Source organism: Oncorhynchus keta, chromosome 28 (assembly GCF_023373465.1).
Source record: "Oncorhynchus keta strain PuntledgeMale-10-30-2019 chromosome 28, Oket_V2, whole genome shotgun sequence".
NCBI lineage: Eukaryota > Metazoa > Chordata > Actinopteri > Salmoniformes > Salmonidae > Oncorhynchus > Oncorhynchus keta.
This window is the reverse complement of record NC_068448.1, coordinates 7,203,980-7,219,436: the sequence shown is the minus strand read 5'-3', so window position 1 is coordinate 7,219,436 and position 15,457 is coordinate 7,203,980. Positions and strand designations below refer to the sequence as shown.

The window sequence follows — 15,457 nt, the reverse complement described above, 5'->3', positions numbered from 1 at the left end:
GAGACAGAGACAGAGAGAGAGAGAGAGACCTTATAATTTTACAGTGATCTGGAAATTAGCATTTTACACAAAAAGTGACATGATACAGTTTGAAAGTCAGCGATCTACCTGCAACACGTTGGGCGGTGCTCCAGATCTGGTTGCGCATATCCAAGATTAATCAGGAAACGTTTTGCCAAAAAACAATATCCTTGTCTTTTTTGCACGGCTGCAATATTCCTAATTATAGAAAAGGAGAAATATTATGCGACCTTCCCAGTTTAACATCCGGAGCCCCTTCCATTGCCAACATCTACCACTGAAGGTAGTTCTTGATACATTTCATTAGAAATATAATGAGATTATTTTCTTCAGAAAAAAATGTGAAATGCTTTTTTTTCCCTAAAACATAAAACATACACTTTTTTATGTGAATTGAGCATCTTCATCCACGATGTCTTAACCATATTAATATGCATGGTTGACATTGGTAATTAATATGCATGGTTGACATTGGTAATTAATATGCATGGTTTCCATTGGTAGTTCATGTAGGCCTGTTGGTAATTAATGTTCATGGTTGCTATTGGTAATTCATATTCATGGTTGACATTGGTAATTCATGTAGGCCTGTTGGTAATTAATATGCATGGTTGCCATTGGTAATTAATATTCATGGTTGCCATTGGTAGTTCATGTAGGCCTGTTGGTAATTAATATTCATGGTTGCCATTGGTAATTCATATTCATGGTTTCCATTGGTAGTTCATGTAGGCCTGTTGGTAATTAATATTCATGGTTGCCATTGATAATTCATATTCATGGTTTCCATTGGTAGTTCATGTAGGCCTGTTGGTAATTCATATTCATGGTTGACATTGGTAATTCATGTAGGCCTGTTGGTAATTAATATGCATGGTTGACATTGGTAGTTCATGTAGGCCTGTTGGTAATTAATAGTCATGGTTTCCATTGGTAGTTAATGTAGGCCTGTTGGTAATTAATATTCATGGTTGACATTGGTAGTTCATGTAGGCCCGTTGGTAATTAATAGTCATGGTTGCCATTGGTAGTTCATGTAGGCCTGTTGGTAATTAATATTCATGGTTTCCATTGGTAGTTCATGTAGGCCTGTTGGTAATTAATATTCATGGTTTCCATTGGTAGTTCATGTAGGCCTGTTGGTAATTAATATTCATGGTTTCCATTGGTAGTTCATGTAGGCCCGTTGGTAATTAATATTCATGGTTTCCATTGGTAGTTCATGTAGGCCTGTTGGTAATTAATATTCATGGTTTCCATTGGTAGTTCATGTAGGCCCGTTGGTAATTAATATTCATGGTTGACATTGGTAGTTCATGTAGGCCTGTTGGTAATTAATATTCATGGTTTCCATTGGTAGTTCATGTAGGCCCGTTGGTAATTAATATTCATGGTTTCCATTGGTAGTTCATGTAGGCCCGTTGGTAATTGTAGGTAGTCTGCAGTGTGTGTTTTCTGGATGTAAACGAGCAGCATCAGCAGAGTAAGGGCTCTATTCAATCCGCATTGCGGAAGTTTGGCTTTACAGCGTGATTGAAATTTAACGGCAGTGTTCGTGCATTCAGAGGAGACTGCATTTACGTTAAACACTACACACATGTGTGTCTGCTCAATCTCAAATGACCTTCACATTTCTATCATGGAAGCTGTTATGCTTCTGCTCGAATAAAGCCCTAGGACTTTCCTACGCAGAGACTTTGGGAGAATCTCAATTACATATTCCTTGCGTCCCTCCCTCCCTCCCTCCATCGCTTCATTCTCAAATCCCATTGGAGGGGAAGATCAGAGGGGGAGGGCGACCTATGGCTTTCTCATCCAATGGGTTTTGAGAAGGGGGTTGAGGAGCGAGAAGAGAGGATGTAATTGAGATTCTCCCCTAGAGAAGGCTACCAGAGTCATGCAGATTCTACCACTATTACATATTTGCCAAACTATTTATAATTCCTGTAGCTGCTGGTCATTGAAGATGTTTTCTGGAAAAGTAAAACGCTGAATTTATGCAGTTTAGCTCCAGAAAACCCAGTAGGTCAATTCTACGTGTAGTGAGTGACCTCCACTGCAGTGAGGGTGCGGAAAGATGAGAAAAACAGACATTTCAAAAAGTGAAAATTATCTGAAGGGGAAATAGTACATACATTTTATTATAATATAATAATAATAATAATAATAATAATAATAATAATAATATCATACATTTTCTGACACAATATACATGTCAGTTTAAAGTTCCTCCAACAGTCAGTCGTTCTGGATCTTTCCACTTCTGTCGGTTTGTTTCTGATATGCTCCTACAAGGTTTAATAACCATACTATATGCCCCCCCCCCCCCCCTCTCACTCTCACTCTGCTCCTCCCCTCTCCTCCCACCTACAGTGTGTGAGTAGATTCACTCTGATGTCCTCTGCCTGGGCTGGCTGAGCTGTGCATGTTGAAACATGCCTCGACTTGTACTGGCTCGCCTGGCCGAGGAAGGAGAGAGGGCAAGGCTCTCAACGGTTTCACCATGCCCTGCTTGAAGTGACCCTCTGGGCAGACAAACAGGAACCAGCAGAGCTGCTCAACTCTGGCAGTTGACTGTCCTGGACACTCAAGAGTGGACGGACACACTGAACAGAACCAGAACAGGACCCTGGATCTTCAGCTGTAGCCAGTCTATAATCTGTCCTCGATCCAAACACTACTTTACTGGTAAGTCTAATGTTTAATATGTTCCCTCCTGAATGGACCTCTTCTAGCCTAATCATACTGTAGGTAGCTCTCTCAAATAACTGCTGGTCTCTTACTTCTACACTACTGAAGAGAGAAAATGGCATTTCACTGTTCCACTGGCATGTAGCTACAGTATGTAATGGTAGTCTACTGTTCCACTAGCATGTAGCTATAGTATGTAATGGTAGTCTACTGTTCCACTAGCATGTAGCTATAGTATGTAATGGTAGTCTACTGTTCCACTAGCATGTAGCTATAGTATGTAATGGTAGCCTTGTTTTTAAATCTTTTATTTATTTTTTATTTCCCCTTTATTTAACCCGGTAGACCAGTTGAGAACAAGTTCTCATTTACAACTGCGACCTGGCCAAGATAAAGCAAAGTAGTGCGACACAAACAACAACACAGAGTTACACATAAACAAACACACAGTCAATAACACAATAGGTGGGGAAAGAAAGACTATATTACAGCGTGTGCAAATGGCGTGAGGAGGTAAGACAATAAATAGGCCAATAGTAGCAACATAATTACAATTTAGCAAATTAACACTGAAGTGATGATGATGTGAATGTAGAGATACTGGGGTGAAAGTAGAGATACTGGGGTGAAAGTAGAGATACTGGGGTGAAAGTAGAGATACTGGGGTGAAAGTAGAGATACTGGGGTGAAAGTAGAGATACTGGGGTGAAAGTAGAGATACTGGGGTGAAAGTAGAGATACTGGGGTGAAAGTAGAGATACTGGGGTGAAAGTAGAGATACTGGGGTAGTAGAGATACTGGGGTGAAAGTAGAGATACTGGGGAAAGTGAAAAGTAGAGATACTGGGGTGAAAGTAGAGATACTGGGGTGAAAGTAGAGATACTGGGGTGAAAGTAGAGATACTGGGGTGAAAGTAGAGATACTGGGGTGAAAGTAGAGATACTGGGGTGAAAGTAGAGATACTGGGGTGAAAGTAGAGATACTGGGGTGAAAGTAGAGATACTGGGGTGAAAGTAGAGATACTGGGGTGAAAGTAGAGATACTGGGGTGAAAGTAGAGATACTGGGGTGAAAGAGATACTGGGGTGAATGTAGAGATACTGGGGTGAAAGTAGAGATACTGGGGTGAAAGTAGAGATACTGGGGTGAAAGTAGAGATACTGGGGTGAAAGTAGAGATACTGGGGTGAAAGTAGAGATACTGGGGTGAAAGTAGAGATACTGGGGTGAAAGTAGAGATACTGGGGTGAAAGTAGAGATACTGGGGTGAAAGTAGAGATACTGGGGTGAATAGTAGAGAGATACTGGGGTGAAAGTAGAGATACTGGGGTGAAAGTAGAGATACTGGGGTGAAAGTAGAGATACTGGGGTGAAAGTAGAGATACTGGGGTGAAAGTAGAGATACTGGGGTGAAAGTAGAGATACTGGGGTGAAAGTAGAGATACTGGGGTGAAAGTAGAGATACTGGGGTGAAAGTAGAGATACTGGGGTGAAAGTAGAGATACTGGGGTGAAAGTAGAGATACTGGGGTGAAAGTAGAGATACTGGGGTGAAAGTAGAGATACTGGGGTGAAAGTAGAGATACTGGGGTGAAAGTAGAGATACTGGGGTGAAAGTAGAGATACTGGGGTGAAAGTAGAGATACTGGGGTGAATGTAGAGATACTGGGGTGAATGTAGAGATACTGGGGTGAAAGTAGAGATACTGGGGTGAAAGTAGAGATACTGGGGTGAAAGTAGAGATACTGGGGTGAAAGTAGAGATACTGGGGTGAAAGTAGAGATACTGGGGTGAAAGTAGAGATACTGGGGTGAAAGTAGAGATACTGGGGTGAAAGTAGAGATACTGGGGTGAATGTAGAGATACTGGGGTGAAAGTAGAGATACTGGGGTGAAAGTAGAGATACTGGGGTGAAAGTAGAGATACTGGGGTGAAAGTAGAGATACTGGGGTGAAAGTAGAGATACTGGGGTGAAAGTAGAGATACTGGGGTGAAAGTAGAGATACTGGGGTGAAAGTAGAGATACTGGGGTGAAAGTAGAGATACTGGGGTGAAAGTAGAGATACTGGGGTGAAAAAGAGGTGGTGCTTGTTTCCCCCCCAAAAATCCCACAGAAAGAAACAGAACTCATAAGTTATTACTGTGTCGTTACCGGTTGACCATGTAATCTCTGGGTAAAGGGTACATTTTATCGTACAATAAGTGCATCTGTAACAGCGAGTTACCAATTATACACTTCCACCCTCTGGACTGTCCTCTATGAATGACTAAAAACACACACAATATTGTCATATTTCCTATTGGCTGGAGAAAGTTTATAAATTACCTTTCCTCCTGAAAAGGAGCAAAAGTTAGTCAATGGACAATATTACTAAAAAATATTTTTTTTTTTAAAAGGTACTTATTTGTCTCTGCTCCTCTAGCCTAGCTCTTGGGGATTCCCCTTCAAAGTGAAACCTCCTCTTCATCAGCCGAGACAGCAGGCTTCCTCCACTTACCTACCAGCTGCCACAGAGGAACCACAACATTTATCAAGGTGGGAAGCAGGCAGACTTGGGTAGGAGACGCTTTTCATTTTCTATTTGTGTTGCATATAATGAACAGTGATCTGCCCTTTGATGTAGGCATATAGAAGGGAAGAAAAGAGCCCATCAACAGATGTAATATTCAGTAAGTCCTGTAGTAAATCATTACACATCAGATATGTGTAATTAGGATCCCTGGATGTTCTTCCCATCTCTCCAACCTACACAAGCAGGTAGGTAGTTACCGAGTCAACAGTGTTAGTGTTTTGTGGTAACTAAGAGTGTTAAAGCTCCCGATGTGGCACAGCGATCTAAGGCACTGCATCTCAGTGCTAGAGGCATCACTACAGACCCTGGTTTGATTCCAGGCTGTATCACAACCGGCTGTGACTGGGAGTCCAATAGGGAGCGGCGCACAATTGGCCCAGCATCATCCAGGTAGGTCGCCATGGTAAAATAAGAATTTGTTCTTAACTGACTTGCCTAGTTAAATAAAGGTCAAATACATGTTTTAAAATTATAATAATAATAATTATAATAATAAAGCTTGATGCATGTGTCTGTGAGGTAAAGCTGTTGAATTACAAACACAAGCCAAGGTGAGACAGTGAGACAGACATATTGTAGAGAGAATGCGGCCCTGTTCAAACCGTATTGCCCATGTTCAGCTTTATAGCGCGATTGACAATTAAAGGCGATGTTCCCTGCGGTCACGGTAAACACTAAGTATGCTTCATCTGGTCACGGTAAACACTAAGTATGTTTCATGTTTCCCTGCGGTCACAGTAAACATTTAAGTATGTTTCCCTGCGGTCACGGTAAACACTAAGGATGTTTCATCTGGTCACAGTAAACACTAAGTATGCTTCCCTGCGGTCACGGTAAACACTAAGTATGTTTCCCTGCGGTCACGGTAAACACTTAAGTATGTTTCATCTGGTCACAGGTAACACTAAACACTAAGTATGTTTCATCTGGTCACGGTAAACACTAAGTATGTTTCATCTGGTCACGGTAAACACTAAGGATGTTTCATCTGGTCACGGTAAACACTAAGTATGTTTCATCTGGTCACGGTAAACACTAAGTATGTTTCATCTGGTCACGGTAAACACTAAGTATGTTTCATCTGGTCACGGTAAACACTAAGTATGTTTCATCTGGTCACGGTAAACACTAAGTATGTTTCATCTGGTCACGGTAAACACTTAAGTATGTTTCATCTGGTCACGGTAAACACTTAAGTATGTTTCATCTGGTCACGGTAAACACTTAAGTATGTTTCATCTGGTCACGGTAAACACTAAGTATGTTTCATCTGGTCACGGTAAACACTAAGTATGTTTCCCTGCGGTCACGGTAAACACTTAAGTATGTTTCCCTGCGGTCACGGTAAACACTAAGTATGTTTCATCTGGTCACGGTAAACACTTAAGTATGTTTCATCTGGTCACGGTAAACACTAAGTATGTTTCATCTGGTCACGGTAAACACTAAGTATGTTTCATCTGGTCACGGTAAACACTAAGTATGTTTCATCTGGTCACGGTAAACACTAAGTATGTTTCATCTGGTCACGGTAAACACTAAGTATGTTTCATCTGGTCACGGTAAACACTAAGTATGTTTCATCTGGTCACGGTAAACACTAAGTATGTTTCATCTGGTCACGGTAAACACTAAGTATGTTTCATCTGGTCACGGTAAACACTAAGTATGTTTCATCTGGTCACGGTAAACACTTAAGTATGTTTCATCTGGTCACGGTAAACACTTAAGTATGTTTCATCTGGTCACGGTAAACACTAAGTATGTTTCATCTGGTCACGGTAAACACTAAGTATGTTTCCCTGCAGTCACGGTAAACACTTAAGTATGTTTCCCTGTGGTCACGGTAAACACTAAGTATGTTTCCCTGCGGTCACGGTAAACACTTAAGTATGTTTCCCTGCGGTCACGGTAAACACTAAGTATGTTTCATCTGGTCACGGTAAACACTAAGTATGTTTCCCTGCGGTCACGGTAAACACTAAGTATGTTTCATCTGGTCACGGTAAACACTAAGTATGTTTCATCTGGTCACGGTAAACACTAAGTATGTTTCATCTGGTCACGGTAAACACTAAGTATGTTTCATCTGGTCACGGTAAACACTTAAGTATGTTTCATCTGGTCACAGTAAACACTAAGTATGTTTCATGTTTCCCTGCGGTCATGGTAAACACTAAGTATGTTTCATGTTTCCCTGCGGTCACGGTAAACATTTAAGTATGTTTCCCTGCAGTCACGGTGAACACTAAGTATGTTTCCCTGCGGTCACGGTAAACACTAAGTATGATTCATCTGGTCACGGTAAACACTAAGTATGTTTCCCTGCGGTCACGGTAAACACTAAGTATGTTTCATCTGGTCACGGTAAACACTAAGTATGTTTCATCTGGTCACGGTAAACACTAAGTATGTTTCATCTGGTCACGGTAAACACTAAGGATGTTTCATCTGGTCACGGTAAACACTAAGTATGTTTCATCTGGTCACGGTAAACACTAAGTATGTTTCATCTGGTCACAGTAAACACTAAGTATGTTTCATCTGGTCACGGTAAACACTAAGTATGTTTCATCTGGTCACGGTAAACACTAAGTATGTTTCATCTGGTCACGGTAAACACTTAAGTATGTTTCATCTGGTCACGGTAAACACTTAAGTATGTTTCATCTGGTCACGGTAAACACTAAGTATGTTTCATCTGGTCACGGTAAACACTAAGTATGTTTCCCTGCGGTCACGGTAAACACTTAAGTATGTTTCCCTGTGGTCACGGTAAACACTAAGTATGTTTCCCTGCGGTCACGGTAAACACTTAAGTATGTTTCCCTGCGGTCACGGTAAACACTAAGTATGTTTCATCTGGTCACGGTAAACACTAAGTATGTTTCCCTGCGGTCACGGTAAACACTAAGTATGTTTCATCTGGTCACGGTAAACACTAAGTATGTTTCATCTGGTCACGGTAAACACTAAGTATGTTTCATCTGGTCACGGTAAACACTAAGTATGTTTCATCTGGTCACGGTAAACACTTAAGTATGTTTCATCTGGTCACAGTAAACACTAAGTATGTTTCATGTTTCCCTGCGGTCATGGTAAACACTAAGTATGTTTCATGTTTCCCTGCGGTCACGGTAAACATTTAAGTATGTTTCCCTGCGGTCACGGTAAACACTAAGTATGTTTCCCTGCGGTCACGGTAAACACTAAGTATGTTTCATCTGGTCACGGTAAACACTAAGTATGTTTCCCTGCGGTCACGGTAAACACTAAGTATGTTTCCCTGCGGTCACGGTAAACACTAAGTATGATTCATCTGGTCACGGTAAACACTAAGTATGTTTCATGTTTCCCTGCGGTCACAGTAAACATTTAAGTATGTTTCCCTGCGGTCACGGTAAACACTAAGTATGTTTCCCTGCGGTCACGGTAAACACTAAGTATGATTCATCTGGTCACGGTAAACACTAAGTATGTTTCCCCGCGGTCACAGTAAACACTAAGTATGTTTCCCTGCGGTCACGTTAAACACTAAGTATGTTTCATCTGGTCACGGTAAACACTAAGTATGCTTCATCTGGTCACGGTAAACACTAAGTATGTTTCCCTGCGGTCACGGTAAACACTAAGTATGTTTCCCTGCGGTCACGGTAAACACTAAGTATGTTTCATGTTTCCCTGCGGTCACAGTAAACATTTAAGTATGTTTCCCTGCGGTCACGGTAAACACTAAGTATGTTTCCCTGCGGTCACGGTAAACACAAAGTATGATTCATCTGGTCACGGTAAACACTAAGTATGTTTCCCTGCGGTCACGGTAAAAACTAAGTATGTTTCCCTGCGGTCACGGTAAACACTAAATATGTTTCATCTAGTCACGGTAAATACTAAGTATGTTTCATCTGGTCACGGTAAACACTAAGTATGTTTCATCTGGTCACGGTAAACACTAAGTATGTTTCATCTAGTCACGGTAAACACTAAGTATGTTTCATCTGGTCACGGTAAACACTAAGTATGTTTCATCTAGTCACGGTAAACACTAAGTATGTTTCATCTGGTCACGGTAAACACTAAGTATGTTTCATCTAGTCACAGTAAACACTAAGTGGGATATGTGTCAACAGCAACCTTGGGAAAATCCTCTGCATTATCATTAACAGCAGACTCATACATTTCCTCAGTGAAAACAATGTACTGAGCAAATGACAAATTGGCTTTTTACCAAAGTACCGCACAACAGACCACGTATTCACCCTGCACACCCTAATTGACAACCAAACAAACCAAAACAAAGGCAAAGTCTTCTCATGTTTTGTTGATTTCAAAAAAGCCTTTGACTCAATTTGGCATGAAGGTCTGCTATACAAACTGATGGAAAGTGGTGTTGGGGGAAAAACATACGACATTATAAAATCCATGTACACAAACAAGTGTGTGGTTAGAATAGGCAAAAAACACACACATTTCCTCCCATAGGGCCGTGGGGTGAGACAGGGATGCAGCTTAAGCCCAAGCTCCTCAACAATTGGCAAGGGCTCGAGAACAGTCTGCAGCACCCGGCCTCACCCTACTAGAATCTGAAGTCAAATGTCTACTGTTTGCGGATGATCTGGTGATTCTGTCACCAACCAAGGAGGGCCTACAGCAGCACCTAGATCTTCTGCACAGATTCTGTCAAACCTGGGCCCTGACAGTAAATCTCAGTAAGACCATAATGCTGTTCCAAAAAAAGTCCAAGTGAGGTGATAAAAGAACAAGAAAGAAATTGCCATGGGTTTGTTGTCAAAGCTAATAATTCCCTGGTAACAGAACAATACCTCAAACCTAGCTCCTATAGAACATGTTCAAATGTGACTCAAGAAACCCACTAGTATTAGTTAACCCAGTTGTGGGTAACCCAGGGCGATAAGCCATGCCACAAAAAGATAACACGCCTAACTACCCTACACAGATAAGATAACAGTCCTAACTACCCTATACAGATAACAGCCCTAACTACCCTATACAGATAACAGTCCTAACTACCCTATACAGATAAGATAACAGTCCTAACTACCCTATACAGATAACAGCCCTAACTACCCTATACAGATAAGATAACAGTCCTAACTACCCTATACAGATAACAGCCCTAACTACCCTATACAGATAACAGTCCTAACTACCCTATACAGATAAGATAACAGTCCTAACTACCCTATACAGATAACAGTCCTAACTACCCTATACAGTAATAACCGTACAACCTACATCTATATAACCTCATCTGAATCTAACCTAAGTCTATATAAGCGTCAGACACAGGGGGCTGATGGTAGGCTCGTGGCGTGTGTTAGTTACTGTCAGCCAACCAGCCAGTCAGCCAACCACCTTAGTCAACCAACCAGCCAGTCAGCCAGTCAGCCAGTCAGCCAACCACCTTAGTCAACCAACCAGCCAGTCAGCCAGTCAGCCAGTCAGCCAGTTGGGAGGTGGTTGTTTCCCCGAACCAGAGTTCTATTCTGCTATCATGTATTAGTAAAGGGTTACATCAAGTTACTGTCAGCCAACCAGTCAGCCAACCAGCCAGTCAGCCAACCAGCCAACCAGCCAGCCAACCAGTCAGCCAGTCAGCCAGTTGGGAGGTGGTTGTTTCCCCGAACCAGAGTTCTATTCTGCTATCATGTATTAGTAAAGGGTTACATCAAGTTACTGTCAGCCAACCAGCCAGTCAGCCAACCAGCCAGTCAGCCAGTCAGCCAACCAGTCAGCCAGCCAGCCAACCAGCCAGCCAGTCAGCCAGTCAACCAGTTGGGAGGTGGTTGTTTCCCCGAACCAGAGTTCTATTCTGCTATCATGTATTAGTAAAGGGTTACATCAAGTTACTGTCAGCCAACCAGCCAGTCAGCCAACCAGCCAGTCAGCCAACCAGCCAGTCAGCCAGTCAGCCAGTTGGGAGGTGGTTGTTTCCCCGAACCAGAGTTCTATTCTGCTATCATGTATTAGTAAAGGGTTACATCAAGACTAAAGCAGGAAGGAATTATTGTTGTCATGTGGTTACCGTCGCCACGGCAGCAAGCGTCTGGCTCACACACATATACACACACACAACCAACTGCATTCATTTAGCAACTGCAGCAAAAAGCAGGTCATGAGGTGTGTGTGTGTGTCTGTGTGTGGTTGTGTGTGTGTGTGTGTTAGTTATTCTATCCTTGTGGGGACCTAAAATCCCCAGTAAAACAAGGACAATTCTGTCTCATGGGGACATTTCTCACATTTCCATGAGGACAAAGGCAATTTTAATCTTAGAGGTTAGGTTTAGGGTTAAAATTAGGGTAAGAATTAGGATTAGGATTAGGATTAGGGTTAGGTAAAATAGGATTTTGAATGGAAATTAATATTAGGTTCCCACGAGGATAGATTAACATGATGTGTGTGTGTGTGTGTGTGTGTGTGTGTGTGTGTGTGTGTGTGTGTGTGTGTGTGTGTGTGTGTGTGTGTGTGTGTGTGTGTGTGTGTGTGTGTGCGTGCGTGCGTGCGTGCGTGCGTGCGTGTGTGTGCGTGTGTGTGTTCGTATGTGTGTGCACGTGTTCCTTAGTCAAAATATTGGGTTGCTACTTGCTACTCCCCCCAAATAAAATGACAGCATCCCCTGCCTAAGGTTAACACTCAGCACATGCTATAAAACACAAGTAAACAACAACTAAACAAGTAAACAACAACTCCAACAACGCCATAACGGGCTTCTTTGTTTCATTCCAGAGGCACATGACCTCATGGCTAAACTGCAATGCTAACTCTGTGTCGCACTCATAGCTGTGGATTTCAACAGTGATGCAGTCAGAGCCCTCCTCCCTTCAACTATGCTTGAATGCTTCTTCATAGGACAATGTGGTCACATACTCTAGCAGCTAGTGCTTAACACTAATTAATACTAATTCCCCCCTCCTTTCATCGTTCTAGTTTCATGTTCCAAGGACGGAGCACCCCTTCAGCGATCCAATATATTTTTAAAATTCTTAGTTAAGAGAGCCAGCCCCTAGTGAGCAGCAAGAATACTACAGCTATTAACTGTGTTTGAGTGGAGTGTTGATCTCCCTTCCTTCATGCTCCTTGGCAGTACCCTCCCACCCTGCCACCCTTTACAGGTCCTCTATGTCTCTCTCTCTCCTCTCACTCACAAGCTACTAGAAGGCTCTCCCATAGCACTATTGTCCTGTCAGCAGAACCTTTGCCAGTGAGGGGCTGAGGAAGTGTATTGTACTGTAAGGAATGGACACTCTGTCCGCCTGCTCAAAATAACTCTGCAGTGAGGGAGGCAGACTGATAGCACACACACACACGAACGCACGCATGCACACACACACACACACACACACACACACACACACACACACACACACACACACACACACACACACATCACACACACACACACACAGACACAGACACACACACACACACGCACACACACACACACACGCACACGCACGTCACACACACACACACAAAAATTTGTTCTGAATCAAAACTAATCTTTTTGTTGCAAGAGTATAAATCACGGTAAGGCTATTTTTAGTTGAGGAGGTGTTTTTGGTTCATGTTGTGTACACTCATCGTGTACAGTGATTCTGTGCTTTTCCTCTCCTCTACGTGTGGCCAGAATACGTGTCGCAAGAGTACCAGTCAGAAATGGTTCTCCCAATGCATCACGTTTGTCCCTGCATAACTTATTGTCCTGGCACAGCCCCTTGTTTTCAGTTAGTATCAGTGTTACAGAATATAGCATGACAGAAACTGATGGAGAGGCAAAAGGTTAACCTCTTAATTGACCGTTACCTCTTAATTGACCGTTACCTCTTAATTGACCGTTACCTCTTAATTGACGGTTACCTCTTAATTGACCGTTACCTCTTAATTGACCGTTACCTCTTAATTGACCGTTACCTCTTAATTGACCGTTACCTCTTAATTGACCGTTACCTCTTAATTGACCGTTACCTCTTAATTGACCGTTACCTCTTAATTGACCGTTACCTCTTAATTGACCGTTACCTCTTAATTGACTGCCATCCAGATTGTGACCTCACATGACCTTTACTGTATACATCTGATCTCTTTCAGAATGAAAATCACAGGAGGACGACCTCACTATACCCCCTTCGAGGCGGACACCTATTGAACTGACCATTCTCTGACAACGTCACCGGGTCGGACCTGACAGTGACCACTGTGAGTGTGTGTGTGTGTGTGTGTGTGTGTGTGTGTGTGTGTGTGTGTGTGTGTGTGTGTGTGTGTGTGTGTGTGTGTGTGGAGGGGGGGGTTCCCTGTTGGAAACATAGCAGTGGGAAACTGTACCAACCAGTGAAGATGAAGAGGCCAGTAAACACAGAATCTGCTGGATGGATGTGGCTGCTGGGAGTGTTTCTCTGGCAGTGTCTTAGCTGGTTGTTGTGAGGGAGAGAACGAAGCAATCAGCAAGTATACTGCCGCAGAAACTCTTCGCACTACAAGCCCAGGCCCCTGGAATCAGCAAGAAGGCCATTGGCCCCCTGGAATCAGCAAGAAGGCCATTGGCCCCCTAGAATCAGCAAGAAGGCCATTGGCCCCCTGGAATCAGCAAGAAGGCCATTGGCCCCCTAGAATCAGCAAGAAGGCCATTGGCCCCCTGGAATCAGCAAGAAGACCATTGGCCCCCTGGAATCAGCAAGTAGGCCATTGGCCCCCTGGAATCAGCAAGAAGGCCATTGGCCCCCTGGAATCAGCAAGAAGGCCATTGGCCCCCTGGAATCAGCAAGAAGGCCATTGGCCCCCTGGAATCAGCAAGTAGGCCATTGGCCCCCTGGAATCAGCAAGTAGGCCATTGCCCCCCTGGAATCAGCAAGAAGGCCATTGGCCCCCTGGAATCAGCAAGAAGGCCATTGGCCCCCTGGAATCAGCAAGAAGGCCATTGGCCCCTGGAATCAGCAAGTAGGCCATTGGCCCCCTGGAATCAGCAAGAAGGCCATTGGCCCCCTGGAATCAGCAAGAAGGCCATTGGCCCCCTGGAATCAGCAAGTAGGCCATTGGCCCCCTGGAATCAGCAAGTAGGCCATTGCCCCCCTGGAATCAGCAAGAAGGCCATTGGCCCCCTGGAATCAGCAAGAAGGCCATTGGCCCCCTGGAATCAGCAAGTAGGCCATTGGCCCCCTGGAATCAGCAAGAAGGCCATTGCCCCCCTGGAATCAGCAAGAAGGCCATTGGCCCCCTGGCTCTCAGATGTCATTCCCCCAGAGCGACAGAAGGAATGAGGAAGAGAAGAGCACTATTTTTAGTATGATTAGTACCACTGGACTCATGACGGATGATAGACTGATGATGCTTTTGGTATATGGTGACATTGTGTGTATAACATGAGTGCGTGCTATTCTGTTTGAAGCCAATGCAATCCTCTATCGCCATCTTGTGGCTCAAATGTTAAATTGAACCAAATTGGACAGCGATAATGTGTTGATGTGTTATTAGGTTATTACAGTAATTACCGGTTTGTATCTCTTAAAATATATATTTGCAATGATTTTTGCAATCACTTGGTCTGGGTTATTGAAAATAAACAGAAAATATTGAAAAATAAACTGTCAATATAGTAACATCTATACCTTGTCTTTGTCATTCGTCATTTCCTGTTTGATCTGCATTTTCATTTTAAAATACCTGTCCAATCTTAGCACAGACCTTAAAGGCTTAAAGATGATCTTGAGTCAAGAGAAACATTGTATGTGTGGTAGGTAATCTAGTGGTTTAGCGCGTTGGGCCAGTAACCGAAAGGTTGCTGGATTGAATCCCCGAGCTGACAAGGTAAAAATCTGTTGTTCTGCCCCGGAACAAGGCAGTTTAACCCACTGTTCCCCGGTAGGCCATCATTGTAAATAAGAATTTGCATTGTCCTGTTATCATGGAAGTTGACATTAGATATGTAATCTGCTAACATTCACTACCAGTCAAAAGTTTTAGAACATCAGTCATTCATGTGTTTTTTTATTTCTACATTGTAGAATAATAGTGAAGACATCAAAACTATGAAATAACACAATATGGAGTCATGTAGTAACCAATAAAGTGTTAAACAAATCAAAATATATTTTATAATTGAGATTCTTCAAATAGCCAAACCTTTGCCTTGATGACAGCTTTGCACACTCTTGGCATTC

The 15,457-nt window shown here is 42.9% G+C and overlaps 1 long non-coding RNA gene across 2 annotated transcripts; it reads left to right on the top strand.

Moving 5' to 3' along the window:
• The first annotated feature begins 2,405 nt into the window (after positions 1–2,405).
• On the top strand, positions 2,406–14,900 carry LOC118377946 (uncharacterized). 2 transcript variants are annotated; one of them, XR_008084881.1, is made up of 3 exons: positions 2,406–2,709; positions 5,133–5,245; positions 13,392–14,900. It is a non-coding gene; the product is annotated as an uncharacterized LOC118377946 (long non-coding RNA). The 2 variants fall into 2 exon arrangements; XR_004824363.2 differs by having other exon boundaries at positions 5,133–5,266.
• Positions 14,901–15,457: the final 557 nt, after the last annotated feature.